General features: G+C 45.8%; 2 non-coding genes and 1 pseudogene across 2 annotated transcripts; 1 reads left to right on the top strand and 2 right to left on the bottom strand.

The window, feature by feature from the left end:
- Positions 1 to 1,808: 1,808 nt before the first annotated feature.
- On the bottom strand, positions 1,809 to 1,880 carry TRNAE-CUC (transfer RNA glutamic acid (anticodon CUC)). The gene has a single exon. It is a non-coding gene; the product is annotated as a tRNA-Glu (tRNA).
- A 351-nt stretch (positions 1,881 to 2,231) lies between these two features.
- TRNAF-GAA (transfer RNA phenylalanine (anticodon GAA)) lies at positions 2,232 to 2,304 on the top strand. Its single transcript has one exon. It is a non-coding gene; the product is annotated as a tRNA-Phe (tRNA).
- A 3,422-nt stretch (positions 2,305 to 5,726) lies between these two features.
- LOC111763813 (small nucleolar RNA SNORA31) lies at positions 5,727 to 5,866 on the bottom strand (annotated as a pseudogene).
- Positions 5,867 to 18,974: the final 13,108 nt, after the last annotated feature.

Raw genomic sequence — 18,974 nt, 5'->3', positions numbered from 1 at the left:
GATTTGGGAAACTACATTACTTTTAGTCTTACATCAAAGCAAAATTTTTAGACAAACAGATCTTAGAGATGTGTGAAAGTTTATTAATTCAAGGAGAGAATTCGTAAGATGACAAAGGACTGTCCCTGTTCAAAGAAGATTTGGAAACTGAATTTATATATGGGGTGGGGGGGTGGGGCAGGGAAACGTGCAACTAATTAGGAAAAAATCACTGCTTCATTTACCATAATCATGAAAACATCCTGTCACTCTCTGTTGATAAAGTAAGATCAGGGGCACCACGATCTTTGGAAGCTTCCAGAGAGATCAGATGTACATAGAACGTTTATAAGAAATGGGAAGGAAATAATAAGCAAGGCAAGTGACTGCTTGTATTAGTCAGCCAAAGGTATGCATGCAAAGCACCAGAACTCTGTTGGCTTTTTTAAAGGGTAATGATTTGGGGTAGAGGCTTACAGTCACAAGGCTGTAAAGCATAATTACTTCCCTCTGCTGCCACGTGTTGGAGCAAGATGACTGCTGGCGGTGCTAGGGCCCAGCCTTCCTCTTTCCCGCCAGGCTCCGTGGTCCCAGCGTCTTCCCAGCTCAGCTGGAGGCTGGGGTAAGGTTCCTCTCTCTCGGGGCTCAGCTGCTCCACTCGCTCCCCAAGGCCAGCTGCAAACTCTCAGGCCAACGGCGTGTCTCTCCCTGGGCATCAGAACCCAGCTGCCTCCTTGGCCGTGTCCCCTTCTCTGCGAGTGTCCACCCACCAAGGGCCAACTCACAGCCCTCGTCGTAATTTCACCAAGTGAAGGCGAAGCCTCTGAATCTCATACAAGCAAAGGGTATCCCTCCCAGAGGGACAGACACTTCTGGGCCAGACGGCAGTGACCAAGCGCTCTTCTTCTCCAGCAGGATCCGCAGGCCTCGCCTCCCGGGGGCGTGCACCGCTGGCCTGCTCCCCAGGTCTGTCACCGCAGTTTTCCTTCGCTGCTTAGGTCTGCCCCTTCCCTTTCTTAGGAAAGAACGCATTGGACGTTCACAGAGGACGACAGCGGAGGCCCCGGCGAGACCCGGCAGTCCCCACACCGCTCTGCCCGGAGCCGAGTGGCCGCACCTGTGTACCTGGGGCGCTCAGCGCTCAGGTGTGCAACCGAAAATCCGGGCGCGGGGCTGCTCCACGCCCAGCACAGCCGCCTGGGAACGACTCCCCGTCTCTCTTTTATTCGTGTGACTGTCTTTCAAAGTCCTTAGGCTTCAGCCGCCCAGCTCGCAGGGTCCATCAGCTGTCTCCGAAATCGCCTGCTCACCGCATCGCTCAGTGGAGTGAGGCAACATTTTTTTTTTCTCTTTTTTTTTTTTTTATTGACTTTGTAATAATATTACATCAAAAATATATATGTGAGGTCCCATTCAACCCCACCCCCCCACCCACCCTCTCCCCCCCAAAACACTCGTTCCCATCATCATGACACATCCATTGGATTTGGTAAGTACATCTTTGGGCACCTCTGCACCTCATAGTCAATGGTCCACATCATGGCCCATACTCTTGAGGCAACATTTTGAAGCAATTAGGACAGTACCCGGCCCTCGGTCAGCACCAGGTAAGTGCTTATTAAGTACACCATTGAAAATTACTCGCTCGGCCTTTTGCACTTGAAACTCCAAGCCAGGTGTGGGAGTCTAGGCAAGAAATGCAGCCCATGAATGCTGAAGGGCAACTTATACGCAAGTTCATGTTTAGCAGTTACAAGTTTCCCTTTCCCAGGGACTAAAACACAAAACATCGTTGTGTTGCGTCCCTTTGTAAAGGGAAAAATACTGCGTTCCCTGACCGGGAATCGAACCCGGGCCGCGGCGGTGAGAGCGCCGAATCCTAACCACTAGACCACCAGGGAAGGTGGCAACTGGGCCCCAGAAGAGACTGATGAGCGGAGCTTGCGCGCGGGGACCCCGGCCCGGGGAGGGGTGCGGGTCCTGCTCGGCCTGCCCTGCGGGGCCGCAGGGGCTGACCTCCCGCTCCGCACCGGCCAGGACGTCGTGGCTTTAACTAAGTCAGTCCCCGAGTTCTTACACTAATCTGCTCCTTTCTTCTTGTTTTTCTCCTCATAAAATGGTGTGTCGTTCGAAGACGAAATCGTTTCTTTCTTTGGTTCTCGGAGTGCTTGACGAGCCGTCTCTCCGCTGCGCCGGTATTTAGCTGAAGTGATAAAGTGATAGGACTCTATTTCGAGCGCCTCGTGGGCGGAGCCGAAATAGCTCAGTTGGGAGAGCGTTAGACTGAAGATCTAAAGGTCCCTGGTTCGATCCCGGGTTTCGGCAGAAAGCCTCCGCTTTTATAAACCACATTGTCAGCGCTTCGAACTTTTACCAGCAAATGTGGAAACAGGCTCCAAACGCAAAGGGCAAGAAGACTTGGGCGGCACAGGGTGTTCCAGTAGGACAGGCCTGGGCTGGTCCCGGCGCGGTAGCAGAGGCGCCGGAGAACCTCTCCCCTCGCCGCAGTATTTAGCACCTTCTTTCACTTCCTGGGTTTGGCACCCGCTCTGCTTTGCTGCTTTCTCCTTTCTCCAAACCCTCCGTTCCCCCTCCTCAGGAAGTCGCCCCCGCAGCCTCAGCCCTGGAAGGACTCTTCCCCAGGTCTTCCCACTCCCAGAGCCTCCTTGCCCCCAACCTCCAGGTGCAGGTGGGCAGAGAGAAGAGGTGGAGGAGACCAGTTACACCCTATTTTCTACCCTAGGTTTCCTCCATAGCCATGTACCGAGGGAAGGAGAGCGGCAAGGGCCTCACGGGCGGGCCTGGGGGAGAGGAGGAGCAGGGCGGTCCCAGCGGCCCCCGGGGCTCTGCTAGTGCTGTGACGCCCCTGCCCTGTCCTAAGGGCCACGCTTCATCGATTTCCTTTTCTGCCGGGTGTTGGATCTCGCCCTTCCTTGGGCCACAAAAACAGAGCAACTCCCTCCTGTCCCTCCCTGAAACTTCTCCCCCGACCCCCCGCCCACCACCGAACACACCAGCAAGAGCAGTGCTGACCCCGCGCCCTGTTCCCCCAGTTGCTCCTCTGAGGTCTGCTTTCCCATCCCACCAGACCTTGCATCGGCTTCCCTGCTTTTAAATTCAGAGACTCTTTTTCGGCTTTAAACCTAATTTTGCATAGATGCAATTGGTGAAACTCTCCTCCCTGGGGCCTGGGAACTCAGCGCTCCCTCTTTTTGTCTGGACTCGTTGGTTGCTTCATTTCAGTGCTCCTTTTAACCACTCCCTGCAAATGACTGCGTCTCGGGGTCCTGAGCGTGGTTGTTCGCTTGCTTGTTTTGGGTTTTAGATAATTGCAGATTAATCTGCATTTATAAGAAATAATAGGGAGATTCCCTGTGCTCTTTACCCAGGTGCCCCAATGATATCTTGTTGCAAAATTAGAGTACAATACCATAACCAGGATTTTGGCCTCAAAACAGTGAAGAAAAAGAACGTTTCCTACCACAGGACCCCTCCCGTGGCCCTTCCCCGCTGCCTCACCGCCCCTCCCCAGCCTCTGCCAACCCTGAGTCTCTTCTCCCATCTTTTCATCATTTCAAGAACGTTGTACACCTGCAGCGGGCAGTTAGGGCACCCAGTGGGATTGGCTTTTTTCACACACTATAATTCTCTGGAGATTCATTCAGATTGTTGTGTGCATCAATAAACAGTCCATTCCTTTTTTAATTTTTTATTTTATTTTTAAAGAAGCTTTAGATTACATAAAAAATATAAGGGATTCCTATATGCCCCACTCCCTCCCCCTCCACACTTTTCCACATTGACAACAGCCTTCATTGGTGTGGTACGTTGTTACAATTGACATTTGGTGTGGTATATTTGTTACATTTACCCCATATCTTCTCTGGTAAAATGTCACTTGGGTCCTTTGTCCAGTTTCTTACTGGGTTGTTTAATTTTTCACTGTTGATTTTTTAGAGTTCTTTGTATACTCCACATATTACTGCTCAGTCTGATAGGAGGTTTGCAAACTGCAAATTGATGAACCCATATTGACGCTTTGCTACTAACCATGGACTACAGTTTACATTATGGTTTACACTGTCCCGCACAATTTTGTAGGTTATGACAAATATATAATAGCCTGTGTCTGTCACTGCAATGTCATGCAGACAACTCCAATGTCCCAAAAATGCCCCCATATTACACCTGTTCTGGTGGCCACTGCCTTTGCATCAATGATAAGAGTTCTTCCTTTGCTAGAATAAGTCTATCATGGAATAATAATAAGTCTATTTTAGTCCATTGTTCATTCCCCAATCTTAAGGATTTGGGAATGGTGGTACCCACTCTACTTCTAATTGAGAGGGGGCTTAGATCCCATGGGGCAGATGGATGGAACTATCTTGCTTGCAGTTGCAGACACTCTCTGTTTCTGGGCGAGTCCAATGAATTGGAGAGTAGGTATTGCAACCTCTGCTTAGATTCAGGGCTCAACTGGCACATGGATAGAGCAAAGATTTAAGTCTCTGGGACATATATTATGAAGCATAGTGCTTTTTAATGCTGTTCTGTGTTTTTAATGTGTTTTTAATGTGTTCTGTGGGATGAATGTACCAGTTTGTTTCTGTGTCCACCCAAGGAAGCACACTTAGGTTGTCTCCAGTTTGAGGCTATTATGAGTAAAGCTGCTATAAACAAATGTGTTCAGATTTTTCTGGAATAAATGCCCAGGAGTATAACTGCTGGGTCATATGGTACTTGCATGTTTAGTTACCTAAACTGTCTTCTAGAGTGGCTGGACCAATCTACATTGCCACCAGCCATGTGTACACCCTCACTAGCATTTGGTGTTGTGTGTGTATGTATATACACAAGCCACTCTGTTGGGTGTATGGTGATAGCTCATTGTGGTTATAATTTGCTTCTCCCTAGTGGGTGACGATGTTGAAGAACTTTCGTGTGCTTTTTTTGCCATCCCTGTATCTTCTCTGGTAAAATGTCACTTAGGTTTTTTTTTTGTCCATTTTCTTACTGGGTTGTTTAATTTTTACTGTTGATTTTTGAGAGTTCTTTTTATATTCCACATATTATTTCTTTGTCTGATATGAGATTTGCAAATACTTTCTCCCTCTCATATCTTGTCTTTTCCTCCTATTGAAAGGGTCTTTTGCAAAGCAAACTTTTAAATTTTGATGAAATCTAGTTTAACATGTTTCCTTTATGGATCATGCTTTTGGTGTCAATTCTGAGATTTCTTTGCCTCACCTTAGAGCCCAAAGATTTTCATTCTATTTTTTCTAAAAGTTTTATAGTTTTACATTTTACATTTAAGTCTGTGATCCATTTCAAATTAATTTTTGTAATAAGTGTGAGACTTAAGTTGAGGCCCTTTCTTTTAAAAAAAAATCCAATTTCTTTAACACCATTTGTTGAAAAGGCTATCTTTCCTCTATCAAACTCCTTTTGCACTTTTGAAAAAAATCTGTTGAGATTATTTGTGTGGGTCTGTTTCTGTGTTCTCTATTCTTTTGATCTATGTGAGTATTTCTCTGCCATACCATACAAACTTGATTACTATAGCTAGATAATAAGTTTTGAAATCAAGTAGACTGACAGTTCCCATTTAATTCTTTTTCAAGATTGTTCTAACTACCCTAGTCCCATTGCCTTTCTTTTTTTAAATTAACCATTTAAAAAATTTTTGCTGTTTACAAGTTTATTTCTGAGTTGCAAAGAACATTTTTCCTTCCCCGTGTTTTGGAATTTCCTGTATTCCCCCATTTAATCTTGGCTGCCACAACCAGACAGACAAAAAGTGAGGATCTTCTTTTGTTTCTTTTTCTTGCATCTGTAGTGAAAACCTTAGCAGCAGACATTAACTGCTCCAGGTCTGTCAGAGATGCTTTTCCATTGCCTTTCCATATAAATTTTAGAATAATCTTGTCTATAGCTGCAAAATGTCTTTCCAGTATTTTGATAGGAATTAAGTTAATCTTATATGTCAATTTGGGAAGAATCAACACTGTTACTAATTTTGAATCTTTGATTCCATGAACATGTAATATCTCTCCACTTACTTGGATCATCTTTGAGTCCTTAAATCAGAATTGTGTACATTTCAGTCCTATATGTGTTTTGTTGGATTATAACAAAGCATTTCATTATTTTTTAAGTGGTCTTATTTTGAATTTTATATTTTAAATCTTTGTGTCCATGTGTTCATTGCTAACATATAGAAATACAATTGATTTTTGCATGTTTATCTTGTATCCTGCAATCTCCCTGAATGGACTTTATAATTCTATGAGTTTTTTGTGTGGGTTTCTTGGAATTTTCTCATAGAAAATCATGTCATCAACAAATAGAGACTATTTTATTTCTTCCTGTACTGTTTGTATGCATATTATTTCCTTTTCTTGCCTTGTTTCACAGGCTAGTACTTCCAGCTCTATGTTGAATATGAGCAGTAAAAGTATACATCTTTGTCTTGGTCGCTGTCTGAGGGGGAAAGCTTTCAGACTTTTACCAGTAAGTATAATGTTGCTTGTAGGCTTTTTTGTAGATGCTCCTTATCATGTTGAATAAGTTTCTCATTATCCTTATTTTTCTGAGAAATTTTTAAAAAATCAAGAGTGGATGTTGAATTTTGTCAAATGCTAATTCTACATTAAATGATATGATCATATGATTTTTCTTCTTTAACTTGTTAACATGGTGGAGTACATTGATTGATTTTAGAATATTGAACAAGTCATGTATTCTTGGAAGAAACCCACTTGGTCATGGTGTATAAATCTTTTTATACATTGCTGAATTCTATTTGTTAATATCTTGTAAGGATTTTTGCATCAGTATTCACAAGGAAGCTGCCCCAGCTCATCCCTTTGAGCAGAAACCTCTTTTTGGTGCTGCTCCTGCATTAATGCAACTTTAGCTCAATAAACTTGCTCTGCACTCCTTTCAAAGTCTGTTTTATTTTAGCAGAACAGTATCAAATATAGCATACTGTTCTGCTTTATTGGAAAAATTGGAGGTCTCTGTGTGGGATGGTATAATTTTTGTAACTGTACTTTAAGTTTTAAAGTATTTCAAAATAAAAAGTTGTGTGTTTTTTAAGGTTCCAACAGATCCCTTTCTCAGAATGAAAGCCAGAGTCCCTCCTGCACTGAAAGGCTGTGTGGGACGGGGTCCCCCTCACTTCCCTGCTGTCATCTCCTACCTTGGTCCTCACTGCTCTCCTGGTTTGGACCCTTCTTAGCCCCATAGCAGCACATCACACCCCTTGGCCTCTGGGGCTCAACCCAGTGTCACCCCCTCTCCCAATACACACTCCCCAGCAGTGTTGGAGATTTGGACCCGAAGGGTCTGCGAGTAGAGACTCATCAGACAACTTTCTTTACAAGGGGCTCTCTGTATACCCTAGTCTACGTGACAACAAGCAGGAACATGTAGCCTACATGACAACAAGCAGCAACATGCAGTTAACTATTAGCATTACTAAGGAACTCTAAGGAACTCAAAAAATCTTATTTCATTAGCATCAGGGGCTCACTGTTGAAACCTCACTCCCTCCCGGTCCCCGCCGCTGCACGTGGGGGACTGCCGCTGCTCCCCTAGGGACCACGACAGAGCACCACTGGCCAGGAACCCAGTACCCCCCCTGCTGTGGTTTTTAATTGTTGCCACTATGAGTATATCCAAACATTACCATGCACCCTGGACATATGTTCTGTACAGCTCCCTGTCAGCCATATATCACCTGTCAATTGTATCCTATACCAGTATCTCTCCATTGCCATTGTTGAACCACTCTGTGATCCAGAACTCCCTGAAATTTGAAGCCCAATATAATGTCAGGGTCCCTTACTAGGAAATGGCATATAGCGATGGGTTTAAAGGTTAGATAAAGAATATGTGTTGACTTGGGAAAAATTCTACATCCTATCTTTTTCTTTTTTTTTTTTTTTTCCCCTAATTATTGAGCTTCTCTTCACAGGAGCCCTAGACCACAGCAATGCATATATATAATATACAGCACTCCCATACATCCACCACAAAACCTTTTCCCTTCCACAGCGATACTCTTACACCCTATTCACATCATATTTACTTAACGTGATGTACAGAGTCTGAGACAATAGCTTTCTAACAAGGTGACATCTGTGCTTACATTATGGTGCATACTTTAGGATACACAGTTTTTTACATTCTTAGTTATCCTATGTTTTACATTATGGTTTACATTATCAGTCTGTCATCTCCTATATGTTATGGTGTAATATTACATGTTTTATTTTTTTTTTTAATTTTTTTATTTTTTATTGACTTTGTAATAATATTACATTAAAAATATATATGTGAGGTCCCATTCAACCCCACCCCCCCACCCCCCCTCTCCCCCCCCCCCCCAACAACACTCGTTCCCATCATCCTGACACATCCATTGGATTTGGTAAGTACATCTTTGGGCACCTCTGCACCTCATATACATTGGTTCACATCATGGCCCATACTCTCCTCTATTCCATCATGTAGGCCCTGTGAGGATTTACAATGTCCGGTGATTACCTCTGAAGCACCATCCAGGGCAGCTCCATGTCCCTAAGACGCCTCCACCTCTCATCTCTTCCTGCCTTTCCCCATACCCTTTGTCCATTATGTCCACTTTTCCCAATCCAATGCCACCTCTTCTATGTGGACACTGGATTGGTTGTGTCCATTGCACCTTTATGTCAAGAGGAGGCTCAGATTCCACCTGGATGCTGGATGCAATCCTCCCATTTTCAGTTGTAATCACTCTAGGCTCCATGGTGTGGTGGTTGTCCTTCTTCACCTCCATCTTAGCTGAGTGTGGTAAGTCCAATAAATCAGATTGTAGGTGCTGGAGTCTGTTGAGGCTCAGGATCTGGCTATCACATTGTCAGTCCAGAGATTCAAATCCCCTAAATATATCTTAAACCCCAACATTAACTGCACCTCCAGCACATTAGCATGAAAGTCTTATGAAGGGAGATCCCATCTGAGTCCAGATTCATCACACATAAACACCATTTCCAAAGAGGGGCCATCTGCCCTGGTAGTTAACCCCATCGGCCATGACCATAACTCCCATGGGTCTCTTTAGCCCTCAAAGGAACCAATATCTGGGGGTTGTATCTGCTTTATCTGTCTCTCTGACTCTGCTCAGTTGTGCATGAGGGCAAACCTTCTGCCAGCCTCCAGACTCTTTTTTAGAAACTCGTAGCCATATAAACTCATTTCTCCTTTCCATTTCCCCCTTACTTTAGGTCAAACAGCATTTTAAAGTCATGGTATTTTATGTAGACATGGATATTCTGCTGATCCGCATTGAACCTTCCGTATAAGGTCATTTTCCAGTTGCATCATCAGTTGGTAGTTGATAGTGGTCCCTCGTTGCCAGGGAGGCTCATCCCCGGGTGTCATGTCCCACGCTGGGGGGAAGGCATTGCATTTACATGCTGAGTTTGGCTTCGAGACTGGCCACATTTCAGTAACATGAAGGCTGACAGAAGGAAATTCCCAGGCACAAAGTTGCTCTAGGCCTTGTTATTATTTTGGGTTTATCAGCTCACAAGCATAGTCATTAGTATCAGGGGCTCACTGTTGAACCCTCACTCCCTCCCGGTCCCCACCACTGTACCTGGGAGACTGTCGCTGCTCCCCTAGGGACCACGACAGAGCACCACTGGCCAGGAACCCAGTACCCCCCCTGCTGTGGTTTTTAATTGTTGCCACTATGAGTATATCCAAACATTACCATGCACCCTGGACATATGTTCTGTACAGCTCCCTGTCAGCCATATATCACCTGTCAATTGTATCCTATACCAGTATCTCTCCATTGCCATTGTTGAACCACTCTGTGATCCAGAACTCCCTGAAATTTGAAGCCCAATATAATGTCAGGGTCCCTTACTAGGAAATGGCATATAGCGATGGGTTTAAAGGTTAGATAAAGAATATGTGTTGACTTGGGAAAAATTCTACATCCTATCTTTTTCTTTTTTTTTTTTTTCCCCCTAATTATTGAGCTTCTCTTCACAGGAGCCCTAGACCACAGCAATGCATATATATAATATACAGCACTCCCATACATCCACCACAAAACCTTTTCCCTTCCACAGCGATACTCTTACACCCTATTCACATCATATTTACTTAACGTGATGTACAGAGTCTGAGACAATAGCTTTCTAACAAGGTGACATCTGTGCTTACATTATGGTGCATACTTTAGGATACACAGTTTTTTACATTCTTAGTTATCCTATGTTTTACATTATGGTTTACATTATCAGTCTGTCATCTCCTATATGTTATGGTGTAATATTACATGTTTTATATCCATCCTTGTGTACTCTCAAGAAACTCCTCTCTCACCCCCCATTTACCTTGGTTCCACACATTTAACGTCCATTTTCCCTTCCACCTTGGTGCCCACAGTGACAGCCAACCTCCGTTTCCCGAGGAGCCACTTCCAGAGATAGATGGAATAGTGTTCAGGGCCTAACTTGCTCAATTGCCCCAATGCCCTGGGAGCCACCCTTTCTCTCGAGGGATACAGTTCCCTCTATTTGATGGCATTAGTCCTCCCCAGGATGTGGGTCCACCCCCACTCTCACTACTTGGGTTTCTACCCCATGGCGTCACCCACTCTGGCAGAATGAGCATTTAGACATTCCCCAGGAGCCCGTCCTGCATCAGACCCTCCCCTCCGAGCATTCTAAACAGGTAACCCTCTTTATTATATTTTGATATTATTTTCTCGGCATTTTACTCTCCACCAACACCTGACCCTCTCCTGTGTTCATATGCTACCCCTCCCTCCCCCCACTTTTGGGCAATGTTACCCATCCGCCCCTCCTCAGCCACCCTCAAGCCTAAAATAAGAACAAGGTCTAGAGCAGCATTGTGCCTGGGAATTTCCTCCTGTCAGCCTTCATGACTTACTCAAATGTGGCCAGTCTCGAAGCCAAACTCAGCATGTAAATGCAATGCCTTCCCCCCAGCGTGGGACATGACACCCGGGGATGAGCCTCCCTGGCACCGAGGGACCACTATCAACTACCAACTGATGATGCAACTGGAAAATGACCTCATACGGAAGGTTCAACACGGATCAGCAGAATATCCCTGTCTACATAAAATAATATGACTTTAAAATGCTGTTTGACCTAATGTAAGGGGGAAATGGAAAGGAGAAATGAGTTTATATGGCTACGAGTCTCTAAAAAAGAGTCTGGAGGCTGTCAGAAGGATTGCCCTTATGCACAACTGAGCAGAGTCTGAGAGACAGATAAAGCAGATACAACCCCCAGGTATTGGTTCCTTTGAGGGCTAAAGAGATCCATGGGAGTTATGGTCATGGCCGATGGGGTTAACTACCAGGTCAGATGGCCCCTCTTTGGAAATGGTGTTTATGTGTGATGAATCTGGACTCAGATGGGATCTCTCTTCATAAGACTTTCATGCTAAAGTGCTGGAGGTACAGTTAGTGTTGGGGTTTAAGATATATTTAGGGGATTTGAATCTCTGGACTGACAATGTGATAGCCAGGTCCTGAGCCTCAACAGACTCCAACACCTACAATCTGATTCATTGGACTCACCACACTCAGCTAAGATGGAGTTGAAGAAGGACAACCACCACACCATGGAGCCTAGAGTGATTACAACTGAAAGTGGGAGGATTGCATCCAGCATCCATGTGGAATCTGAGCCTCCTCTTGACATAGAGGTGCAATGGACACAACCAATCCAATGTCCACATAGAAAAGGTGGCATTGGATTGGGAAAAATGGACATGGTGGCTGATGGGTATGGGGAAAGGCAGGAAGAGATGAGAGGTGGAGGCGTCTTTGGGACATGGAGCTGCCCTGGATGGTGCTTCAGGGGCAATCACCGGACATTGTAAATCCTCACAGGGCCCACTGGATGGAATGGGGGCGAGTATGGGCCATGATGTGGACCATTGACCATGAGGTGCAGAGGTGCCCAAAGATGTACTTACCAAATGCAATGGATGTGTCATGATGATGGGAATGAGTGTTGCTGGGGGGGGGGGGGGGGAGAGGTGGGGTGGGGGTGGTGGGGTTGAATGGGACCTCATATATATATATATTTTTAATGTGATATTATTACAAAGTCAATAAAAAAATCTTATTTCAAGGTACAAAGTCTAAGTGTTCTATTTACTACACAAGGTATGTGCTCATCTTTTCTGTCAGCCTTTTAACAGCTTCATCTATTTGCCAGGAACTCTTAATTACAGCATTCCTTAGGTTGCAAGCGTAGCCATGGAGACAGCACGTCTCTCCTTGTGAGGCCACTGTGCCTCAGTTTCCAACACAGCCTCCTTTTTAAAAACGTCCATAGCCATCACCACCGTGTAACATATTCTATAATTTGCCTATTTACGATGCCTGTTGTTTGTGCCCCCAGCCACGGAGCACAAGCTCCACTGACAGCAGATTGTTGGCTTTTTCTTTCTGCTGTGTTCTCCGCTCTATCTCCAGTGTCCAGAACATTGCTCTCAACAGTAGCCCCCCAAAAACACATGTTGAGTAAATGGATGGAAAATAGAATTGCCTTTTCAAAGGATATGATTTAGGGCATGGTTTTGAGAAATGTGCCTACCTAATACAGTACAGTTCAGTATGCACAATCCTCAGCAACTGGAAGTCTTGATCCTATACCTAGTAAGGTAAAGGCAGAAATTCTTAAATCCAGAAAAGGATTTTATTTCTTAGCATTTCAGCAAGGAACCAAAATGCACGTTGATTCGTTACGTCCTGGCGCCCCTCCGGCCTACTCCATCTACACTTTGTCTGCAACGGTCTACTCCAAATGACTCTCGTGAAAGTAAACTTGGTTTGGGGAGGGAAGGAGTGGCAGACTGAAGAGAGCGTCCAAAATGAAAGTGGCCAAGCAGACATTTCCAGAGAGAACGGAGGGAGTTGACCAGTTGCACCTGCAGGATCAAGTCCGGCCCGCGTTGCCCACAGGGTCAACAGCGCTGGACACAGGAATCTAAGTCCCGGGAGGCCACAGCCTCCGAGGGCCACTGTCTTGATTATAGAACTTCATGCAATGCCATTCTTAAGCAATTGTATTTGCAAAAGGCAAGCTAGACTGTATTTGCAAAAGGCAAGCCTGGTTTGGGGAAAGGCGGTGTGGGGAAATCGGTCCTCTCTGCAAACCTAAGGGGAACGACTTGGAATCAGGGTTTAAGAAAAGAGGCCGCGTCTCGCCGACTGTCCGGGCGGAGCCGCAGGCGCCGTTCGCGGGCGCGGTCCCCCCGCCGCCCAGCACGGGGGGTTTGACCTGCTCCGTGTCCGGCCTGGGCCGGGTCCCCCCCTCCTTAGGCAACCTGGTGCCCCCGGGCTCCCCCGGGAACCCCATGTTGGTGCCGCGCGCGGTGCGGACGCCCGCTCCCCGCGGCGCCGCGGCCCCGAACCCCCGGGCACCCGCGATCCCCCGGCCTCAGCCTCCCGGGAGCTGGGATTACAGGCGCGCGCCACCGCGCCCGGCGAGGGCCAACGCGGTGCGGGGCCTCTGCAGGCTGCGGGGCGCTGGCGGCCGGATGCCCGCCCCGCTGGCCTGCTGCGCGCTCCTGAGCACCCGCGCGCAGCTAGAGGCAGCCGAAGGCCCAAGGCGGCGCCAGCAGAGGGGTGAGGGGGCGAGCCGCGCCGCGCACTCCGCGGAATCTTTGCAAAGGGCGGTAGATTTAATAAGGGACAGGGCAAAGGGCTGGATGGAATCAGTGAAAGCAAACTTAAATTGCCTGGAGATGTGATAAAATGCAGATTCTGATCCTGCAGGCTGAGGTGGAGCCAGACTCTGAATTTCTTTTTTCTTTTTTCTTTTTCCTTCTTTTGTCTTTTTTTTTTCCAAGATACATAGATCACAAAAAAATGTTACATTAAAAAATATAAGAGGTTCCCATATACCCCTCCCATCCCACCCCACTCTTCCACATCAACAACCTCTTTCATCATTGTGGCGTAGTCATTGCGTTTGGGTGAATACATTTTGGAGCACTGCTACACTGCATGGATCGTAGTTTATATTGTAGTTACACTCTCCCCCAGTCCATTCAGTGGGTGATGGCAGGATAATAATGTTCAGCATCTGTCCCTGCAATATCATTTAGGACAACTCCAAGTTCAGAAAATGCCCCCACATCACTCCTCTTCTTCCCTCTCCCTGCCCTCAGCAACTACTGTGGCCACTGTCTCCACATCAATGATACAGTTTCTTCCATTGCTAGAGTCAACAATAGTTCTATAGTAGAATACCAGTAAGTACACTCTAATCCATATTTTATTCCTCCATCTTGTGGACCCTGGGATGGTGATGTCCACTCCACCTCTAAATTGAAAGGGGGCTTCGATTACACATAGTTGATGTTCTCCTGCTTGCAGTTGTAGGCACTCTAAGTTCCCTGGTGTGGTGGTTGACCATCTTCGCCTCCCTGTTAGCTGACCTGGGTAAGTCCGACAAACCGGAGAGTAGGAGCTGCAACTCTGCTGAGGCTCAGGGCCCAGCTGGCACATGGCCAGTACAGAGATTTAAGCCTCCTGAGTATACACCAACCCAAGTGCCAACTACAAGTTCAGTAAAAGTAACAGAAGAGGCATGTGTAGAAAGGTCACATCTGAGTCCCACTCCATCACACTCAGGGGCCCAAATTCCAAAGTAGGGCCAACTGACATGCCACTGAACTCCAGAGCCATCTGCCATGACTGTAGAACCTGGGTGTCTCCGTAGCCCTCAGGAGCACCAGTACCTGGGGCTGTATCTACTTTTGCCGTCTCTGGGATCCTGCTGAGACATGTATAAGCGCAACCCCTCTAATGACCTCCCAACTCATTTTGAAGTCTCTTAGCTATATAAACTCATTTGTCTTTACCATTTCCTCCCCTTTCATCCATGATCTTTTTATAGTTGCATCACCAGTTGGTGATTGGTAATGACTGCATTTCTAAGAGGCTCTCGGCCCATGCTGCTGACCAGTGAGCCATTCTGCAAGTGATGAGGTTGTGGACACTTTGGAACTTGATGGTTCTACCCTTTTTTCATTTATTTTAACAGCCACCTCATTTCAAAGTTAGAGCATTAGAGTAAAAAGACAAAAAAAAAAAAAAAGCATACCTACAGGGGCTACCCCTTAGTCAACCAACTACGGACATTTCCTTTTTAATTCTTGGTTCTTCTTCATACATAAGTTTTTACATGGTTGAATCCATGGTATTTGCGCAATTTCATGTTGGGTGCCTTTTTGTTTTGTTGTCAGTGTTTAAAGATGCAGTGAGTTGTGCAGCCACTCCTTCTGTCAGCAGACATGGGTTGAGGCCCTTACTTGAGCCATTTGTAGGAAGCCCAGCTGGAGAGTCTAGCCCCAAAATATTTAAGCCTGATGAAGAATAGAGACAAGTAAATCAGAGAGACTCAAGATGCACTCCTATATTCCTTGGTAGATGTAAGCATGGGTGTTGTGTACAGGGTGGTTTACTGGAGATGACAACTGAAATATGACTTAAAGATGAGCATAATTAAGCAAGAAAGGAGGCACCTGGAAGGCTCCTTCCTGGCTAAGCAGTAACGCGTACAAAGCTGAAAAGGTGTGAATGTCTAGTTCCTTGGTTCAGTTAGACCTGAGCCTCTGCCTGGGCCAAAAGAAGGAGAAAGATAAAATTTCCCTTGTGTAGTAAATGGTCTCCAAAGACGGTCTCCCAGTGTAGCGTGCCCCTCAGTAGCCACACCCTTGCGCAGCCCCTTCTAGCAGTGAATCTCAGCTGGCCTGACAGAGCTTCACCAAAGTGACACAGTGCCAGTGCCAGGCCCGAGCCGTCAGAAACCTGCCGCTGCCGTCTTGGTGTCTGGGAAAGCTCAGACTGGGAAAGCTCTCTCTCTGACCCGCGCTGTAACGCGCCGAGCCACCTGGAAAGGCCCGCGCAGGCACGCGACAACAGCCTCAGCTGAGCGCCTAGCAGACCACCCCATCGCCCGCCAGCTGGTGAGGGAGTCGGCCTGGACATTCCAGCCAAGCTCCTGCTGACACCACAAGCGCAGAATCGCCCGCAGGGTCAGGAGAGACAAGGAAACACCTGGCACTTGAAGTCACGTGCTGGTTCCTATTGCGGCCATAACCCATCACCACAAACTCAGCAGCTTTCATCACACACATTTACTATCCTGCAGGCTTCTAAAGTCTGGCAGCCTCTTACCTGTCTAAAGTCAAAGTGTTAGCAGGCTGCTCTCCTTCCGGAGGCTCTAGACGAGAATCTGTCTCCTGCTCTTTCTGGTTGCGATTGATAAATTTGTACCCTTGTGGTTGGAGGGCTGAGGTCCCCATTTCCTTGCCGGCTGGGACTGTGGATTTCCCAGCTTCTACGGGCTGCTACTTTCTTTGGCTCTTAGCCCCTTTCTCCATCCAGCAACCGTGACTGGAGGCTTCTCCCATCACGTCCCCTGACCTGGTCCCTGCTTTATGCCTCCACTTTTACAGACTCGTGGTTAAAGGGAACCCCGATAATCCAGGCTAAAGTCCCTAGCCATAATCACATCTGCAAAGTTCCTTTTTCCATGTAAACTACCATATTCATAGGCTCTGGATACTGTGGGAGCTATTCATCTGCCTACCACAAGCCATCATGCTTCGCAATGTTTGCTTCCTATTACTAGAGAATGAGAGCACGTTCTGAGGGTACTTGAACTAAGTTAACCTTGAATTTAACCTCAGAGGCTGTGGGGAGACACAGAGTGCTCTTCTAAACAGAAAAGTCGGTGTGACTGGCATTTTTGCAAGGTTGGCCCACCAGTTCTGTGGAGGGATGGCCAGAACTGGCATACCGAGTGCCTTTGTGCAGGCTACATAGCAACGACCCACTTTGGTGAATGAATTAGAGAGAGGCAACCCTCAGGGCTGCTCAAGTTCACAGAAGGGAGAAGTCCACCTCTCTCCAGGCTTGGCTCCAGAGCCCAGGTCAGGTTTCAGCCCCACTCATCTCCACAAAGCTCTTTTGCAGGGCACCTGTGTGTGACGACCTTGAATAAACAATGGGGGGGGGGGCGGCAAACAAGGCAGGATGCAGACACCAGCTGGGAATCTGGTGCGGTGTCACAGAGGAAGAAAAGTAGAAAAAGGAGAATCAGGAGGAAAAGATGATACAGTCTTCGGTAAAATAGCAGTAGTAATCTGGCAGCAGAATGAAGAGGACAGATTCAAGAAGTAGGGAGGAGGTAGATTCAGAGTGCTTAGATGGCTAGTAGGAATCAATACAATAAGAACATAAAAATAAATACGAGTACTACTTAAACATATATTACCTATATTTAATGTGAAATAACAATGACATGCTTCTTCCTGTCCTGTTATACAGTAGAATATTTCTACCCTGTTTCATTTCCCAATGTTACTTCTCTGAACTGCTGAGCTGCCTGAAGTCTTTAGAATGTCTTTTTTTTTCTTCAAGTAGTGCTAAAACTGGATAAAATCAAAGGTTAAAATTCATTTTGACTTGAAGCTCTGCTCTTTTCCCATCCATCTTACTCTAATTCCAGCATCATCCCAATTTGCTGATGTGAAACCAAATATCTTCCCAACAAAAGTGTTGGAGCATAGAATACTCTGGATTTTGCTTACTAGCAACAGAAGATTTTAAGACTTGTATGAATTAGTATCTACCCCCCCCACCCCCAATATCCATCTCCTTTGTACCTATAGACTTGTTTTCATAGACCTGCTATTTGTCAATCAGGTCCTTTGCATTTATAAATTCATCATATCATATCCATGTCTAAAATGCCCATTATTTTTTAAACACTCCAGAGCACATGATTGCCACCAGAAATTAATGCTCTCTTTTTTTGAGGAAAATGCTTGCAAAGTCTGGAGGTAATCTGAACTCTTGAAATCAAAGTTGGACTCTGAATAAGTTATTGTTTTAGTGAAGAAATTGAGAAAGTCCTGTTTAACTGACCTGCCCTCTTCTAGTGCCTTTTTATTCCATTCTGAAGCAGGCTTACCTCCAAAAACGTCTTTTTTGGGGGGTGGGGGGTGGTATATGAGTTTTTGTCACAACCTACACATAACATCAAACAATATTAGAGAATAAACATATAAATTTCTGTTTTCTTATAACCCTGTTCAGCATTTGCATCCTTAATGTGTTTGCAAATTAGAGAAGCACAGTATTCTTGTCCCACACATTGGAAACAGTATTTTATGGCAGACCAAAATTTTAACCTATTTTCTCTGGCTTGCAACAATAATTGTTATCTTGTAAACACATGTCTGGGTAGGCTAATTGCTTCCATTTCCAAAAAGTAAAAACTCTCATTAAGTGCTTCTGCATGCTTTTTATTTTTTTATTTTTTTATTTCTCTCCCATCCACCCTCCCCTGGTTGTCTGCTCTCTCTGTCCATTCACTGTGTGTTCTTCTGAGTCTGCTTGCATTCTTGTCAGCGGCACTGGGACTCTGTGTCTCTTTATTGCATCATCTTGCTGCATCAGCTCTCTGTGTATGCCGTGCTTCCCCACCTCCACCCCCTCCGGGGGGACTCTCCTTACGGGGTGCAATCCTGGCGCGTGGGGCTTCCCTAGGCATGGCATTCCTTGCCGGGCATCAGCACACGGGTCAGGAGGCCCGGGATTTGAACCCTAGACCTCCCATATGGTAGGCGGATGCTCCATTAGTTGAGCCAAATCCGCTTCCCTGAGTGTTTTTTAAAAGCAGTTTTATTGAGATTATATTCACATACCATACAATCTATCCAAAGTGTACAAACAATGGCTTTTAGTATAATCACAGTGTTGTGCATTCATCACCATAAAAAAAATTTAGAACAATTTCATTACTTCTACATATTTTGAGGAAACTAAAAAATGACCATAAACCTCAATAAACCATGAAAAAGATCATATCACAAATTAACAAATCCTAATTTTTTTTTTAGCCATGGGGCCTGATCTTTTCATTTTCTTTGGT

Source organism: Dasypus novemcinctus, chromosome 22 (assembly GCF_030445035.2).
Source record: "Dasypus novemcinctus isolate mDasNov1 chromosome 22, mDasNov1.1.hap2, whole genome shotgun sequence".
Taxonomy (NCBI): domain Eukaryota; kingdom Metazoa; phylum Chordata; class Mammalia; order Cingulata; family Dasypodidae; genus Dasypus; species Dasypus novemcinctus.
The sequence above is the reverse complement of the archived record's forward strand: the minus strand, read 5'-3'. Positions and strand labels throughout refer to the sequence as shown.